Raw genomic sequence first — 6,020 nt, 5'->3', positions numbered from 1 at the left:
TAAGAAAAGCGTATCTTGCATCGTCGAGCACACGTCTCTGAAAATAACTGATTTGCTGCTATACCGTTGTTGTGATGACCTCCTACAAGCTAGAGAATTCCATCCCGCTTGAAAACCGCTACGCCCGTAACTGCTTCCAATTTGGAAAATTTCTTCTCCTGAAACGACCTTCCTCCGCTATGATAATATTCCACATCCAAGGGAATACTATCGAAGATTATTTCTCTCGAAACAATCCTCATCCGTATTGATAACATTCCACGTCCAAGGGAATACTATCGAAGATTGCTTCTCTTGAAACAATCCTCAGTTGTTTGTGACAACTCTCCACAATCTAGGGAACGCCACCTTGCTGTTTCGATGTTCACTCGTCTCTGAACAAAGTGCTTCTTTTTGATATGACTCTAATTTCCGCTGTGATAGTCTTCGAAAAGATCACTGCTCGTTTAATGTTGCTATGCCAGTACATCGGCGCTTTGCTGCTTGTGAACCAATATGTCGGTGCTTTTGCTGTGATGACAATCCTCTTTTCTTTGGGAATAGTTTCCAACACAACTCTTGTATGATGTATGACAATCCGATTTCGGGAAAGTTGTCAGTGCCATGTAACAATCCGTACCTCAGAAAATTTGCCAAAATCCAATTTTTGGAAAAGTTGCCAATGCTTCGTAACAATCTTTAATAAGAACTTTGCTACGATCGACAATCCACATCTTGAAAAATAACTCTTGAAAGCAATCCACCTTGGAAATTTGCCAACGCTATGCGACAATCCTTTTGGGAAAATATTGCCATTATTGACAATCCACGTCTTGGAACATTTGCAAAAAAGAGTCGACCGACAATCCACTTCAGGAAAATTTGCCACTTACTGAAATGAATGACAATCCACGTTGAGGAACTTTTCCATTATTTATGATGAATAGAAACCTACCACAATCCTTTGGGAAATTTTGCTATAGGGAAATGAGTGTATGACAATCCAATCTCGGAAAACTTGCCAACGAGCCGATGAATGTATGACAATTCGAACTTGGAAAAACTTGCCAATAAAAGAAGGAGCACGACAATCCACGCTTGGAAACTTTGGCAGAGATGACAATCCAATCTTGGAAAAATTGTCGTTTGAAGAAGATGCACGACAATCCATTTTTGGAAATATTGTCAGTTGGGGATGACAATCCAATTTTTGGAAAACCTTGTCGTTTAATAAGAATGCGCGACAATCCATATTTGGAAATATTGTCGTTTAAGTGCTTGCTTTTGAACCGATTGTAATGAGCCAGTGTTTTAGGTGTTTAAGCTAAGTGAGACTATCTTTCGTCAGGTCGATCACTTATTTCAATTGTAATCAAACCGACTACTTAATCATGTCAAATTGCTTATAGGGGCTAACTGGCGTACCAAGGAACCCGAAACTGTTGCATGAGGTCGAAATCACCTTTCTGAGAGGCTTCAAGCTCTGTCGTTGCCGAGATATTTCTGGCGCTAGGAATTGGAGTAGGGTCTTCCCTATTCTGCTGCACTTGTATTTATTTTTTACTATAGAACTTTGCCAATTTCTTTAATTATCTTAGGGTTGACCTAAGGCTTAATGTTGCTTGACTCATCGACTTGACACGACTCAAGGTATAAACTTGACTCGATATGTTTGACTGACTCGAGGTTGACTCGACTCAAAGTGTAATGACACAAGTGTTAGACTCAAATCAAAGTGATATGGCACGACATGACTCAATGTGTACATGACTCGTGTGTGCATTGTAATGTGATCGTGCGACTCGAAAAAAATGCAAAAACCAAAAATTTTCCGTCAATTTTGTGGAGGGTACCGACTTTCTCCCGGAAAAGAAAGACGTGAAAACGAAAATCAAAATTTTGAAGATGCATGTTGAATGAGCTTAGTCAAATGTTGTTTGATACTATCTCTCAAGGTGCAAGGATTAATTCATCCTAGGCTATCTCAACTGTTGACTCCATGATGAAAGTATTTGGGTAACTTAGGCACGGAGGCTAAGTACTTCATGCTTCGTGATGCAATGATGAATTATGAGTGATTTTGACGAAGCATGCTTCAGCGTTAAGATTTCATGACAAAGGGTTCCTAAGGGAAATATATTTGGTCATGTATGTGTGCAGTGTGTGAAAGTGACACTAAAGCTAGGCCACAAGAGCTAAGTGTGTGGAAAAATATATTGTTAGAAGAGCCAAATAATGGTGACTCTTAAGCTAGGTAAGCTAATGATGTATGGATCAAGCCCCAAAGTCTAGCTCTAAATGAATAGGGATGAGCATTGGAGATCCCTTGATATGATCATGGTGCAAGTGTGTGAATGTGAATATGAATGTATGTTTATTACGGCTGCACCTCGATGTGAAGTTGCCTACGTATCCGTTAGGAATCAGGCCGAATGTATCTCTAGCCAAACCTCGCACAAGTGTGTATACCTCAAAAAGGTCTTTTTAAGGGTTGTAACGTGGTTAGGCTAAAGGTTTAAAGAAGAAGGGGATAAAGGCTTAAGACCCTAGATAAGCCCCCAAGGTGTGCAACCTTGCTTTTGAATCTTTATATTTTTATGCTTGAGTTTCTACTCTTTTTAGCTCTTTTTGCTTTAGCATTTATTTTATTTTTATAAGTGTGGGCAATCCCGATCATGCGGTCTATCACTCACTTGGCATTCATGTTTCTCAGGCACGGTACCGAGCACTCGATAAGAGACGCAATCTGAGACATGTTATTATCGAAGATACTTTCATATCAAAGACATTGGAACACTTGCCCTTTTGTACACTTTTATTTATTTATTTTTTGCTTTTGCTTATTTTTTGCTATTTTGATTTTCTGAAATCACTCAAGCTTTGTTCTTTGAAAACTGCATAAGTTGCACATCATCCCATCCCAAGGATAGATAGATATAGGTTGAAAAAAGAAAGGTCTATCGTTAGACGAGGCTCAAAGTGGTTTATGAAGAAAGGATGTGTAAACTGAAAGGCGAAAGGAGATATGATGTGGCTACAAGGGGTGCCTCAAATCATTAGTATACCTTGTGCTTAATTCGACATGGATTTTTTTTTCTTTTTTTTCTTTTTCTTTTCTTCTTTTTTTTTTTTTTGCAATGCAATGTGATGATCATATGCAAGGAAATAAGTGCTCATTTTATTAAAGGAAAAGAAAGAAAATAATCTACAAAATTAATCTAGGGAAAGGAAAAGGTGCCTATGCTAGACTTATTGGGGAAAGAAAAGATGAAAAAGAAATAGAAAAAGAGGCCATGAAATCTTGTCGTTGAAGCTCGTCTCTTGTCTTGTGTTGTTTCCTTTATCATCACTCGCTCTTCTTGTTAACTGGAGGCATGGGAAGCTTGTTATTATCAATCAAATGTTGGATAGCCTCCTTTAGCTTCCAACAGCTCTCAGTAGTATGACCCCTACCTTGATGGTACTTGCAGTGTTCGTCTGGATTCCAACTAGGCAATCTCTTTTCAGGTGCGGGATCTTGAATAAGTCCAATGGGAGTAATGAGTCCTTTGGCATGGAGTCGATCGAAGGCAATATCGTAGCTCATCCCAATGGGGGTGAAGTCTTTCCTTATTTGCTTCTTAGATCCTTGGTTATCTATGGCTAAAACTTCACTGAGATCAAAGTACTAACATTGTTACTAGAGTGGGCGTTTTCGGAAGAAGAAGGATTGTCGTTCTTCTTTCCTTTCCAGCCACCGTGGTTACTATTGTTAGTAGCTTTTTTCTTTGCAAGGTCATCTTCGATTTCAATTCCGATGTCATAAACGGCCTTGAAAGTATTCAAATTGTGTTGATATTTTAGGTGCTTTGAATACTTTTCTTGGAGATTCTTGATAAACATCCTCACAGATTCCTTTTCGGTGGGGACTTCAATCATCTTGGCGGAAGTTTCCCTCCACTTATTAAAGAAAGAAGTAAAGCCTTCATTTTCTTTTTGTCTTAGCATCTCAAGTTTTCTGTGATCGGTTTCAACTTGGATATTGCACTTGTACCTATCAATGAAAGCGTTTACTATCGATTCCCAGGTAGAGGTTTTCTCCTTGTCAAGGGAGAAGAACCATTGTTGGCAAACGGTTTCAAGAGATAGTGGGAACAGAGAGGGGAAAACCTTCTTATCGATACCCTTAATGGTCATTATAGTTTCAAAAGCTCTTAGATGGAAGTAAGGGTTATCTGTTGCCTGGAATTTTGGGATGTCGTTGGCATTGAACTTCTGCGGAAGAAGATCTTTGTCCACCGAGACCCCTTGTGATGTAAGCTCTTGAAACTTGTAATCGCTAGACAACTTGCTTAGGCTCTCTTGCATGAGGTCCATCTGTTGTTGCTTCACGGGATCATCAACCTTGAGGGTGAGTAGCTTCAGTGTTTCAGTCATGGTAACCAATTGGTTCCTAAGCTCATTGACTTCTTCTTGAGTTGCCATTATCTTCTTAGCCTTCCTCTTTTGACGAATCGGTTTATCAAAAAGCGAGACTTGAATAAAGAGGTTGTCCTTGATTAATCGCCCTTCTCTCCTCGACTAAGTACTGTGGAAAAGGAATTTGGGGATACTTATTGTTAATTATTTGACTAAAACTTTATTCAACATGCAATGGATGGAGGAGGTGAAGAAAGATGGAAGAATGTGAAGAAAGATTTAGATAGAGGGATATGAAGAATTAGGAGTAGAATTTACCCCAACTCAAATGACGGAAAAGACCGACTTATGCATGAACCTAAGACATGGCCATGGTGATGTGTACTCAAAGTGTGTGCTAAGACTAGTGAGTGTAGGTGACATGTTAAGACTCGTGTCATGACCATATGGCTAGACTATGTGACCAAGACTCGATTAAAGACCTAAAAAGGTGTTATTGACAGCGGAAATAGCCGAATTAATTAGCAAACTGGTTAATTAGACATTAGGTGATGACTCGACAAATAATCCGAACTGTCGGCCAAGCGACAAGACTGGCGTCACAATATGGTGATTGGCGCCAGACTTTTTAGTAAATGTCTGGCGCTACACACCATATAGTGGCGCTACAGCTCAGATTTTGGCACCAATATTGGAGCTTCGGTCTGGGACTGTTTTTGGTATTATTAGTCAACTAGGGTATGCCTAAAGTCGTACTAGGTCAATTCCGATTAAAGAAAATAAACTTTATTGACTCAAATTAATTAATTAATTAATTAATTAGGCAAAGTTCTTTAGGTTATTAATTTTAGTCTCAACACAAATCAACAAACAGCTAAGAGGAACATAGAATATATATGCACAACCAATAATGCACAATTAGCCAAGTAGGCACAATATGATGCAATGAGTTCGCAACCTAACCATGGCTCTAGTTCTCTAAAGTTCAGGATATGGTTTAGTCAAACAGGGTCCATGGTTAATTGTCCAGATGCACCGCGTAGAAGCCTAACCGTGAAGGGTTAACGCGTGTGGATAGGACACCGCGAGTTTTTAGAAAAAACTCACTTCCATGGTTTGGTGAATTCAACCTCTCAGATGTACCCTTTGTTGCCAGGAGTGTTCAATCGGGTAGATAGAGCATGAATTCCCAGAGGGTTATGTCCATATGTAGAACACATATGGGTTTCAGAAAAGTGAGAAAAAATTCAATCAGGAAGTAGGATCGAGCAAACAATACAAAAAACCGGTCGAAATTAGAACGCATATTTCTGGCTCGGTATTGGGGGAAATTGGCGCCAGCAAACAGAGACTGGCGCCAACTTTTAACTGTAGCGCCTGGCGCCAATACTGGCGTCTGGCGCTACGGCTAAAAGTATGGAGCCAAGCTCTAGCCCCTGATGCTACTTCCCACATGCCTCAGCAGCTTTCTGTGCTCAATAAAATCATCTAGTTTCGCGCGGTGTTATTTCAGTCCTAGTTGTGAAAGACATTTCTGAAATTTCCTACGTGTAAAATCCTATGTTTTTGACCCATTACGGATGGTCTTTCCAATGAGAACCTTTTTATGCATATGACAATAATGTTAATCAAAATTACGCACA

This window comes from Chenopodium quinoa, unplaced genomic scaffold, assembly GCF_001683475.1.
Source record: "Chenopodium quinoa cultivar QQ74 unplaced genomic scaffold, ASM168347v1, whole genome shotgun sequence".
NCBI classification, from domain to species: Eukaryota; Viridiplantae; Streptophyta; class Magnoliopsida; order Caryophyllales; family Amaranthaceae; genus Chenopodium; species Chenopodium quinoa.
Note: the sequence above shows the minus strand (reverse complement) of the source record.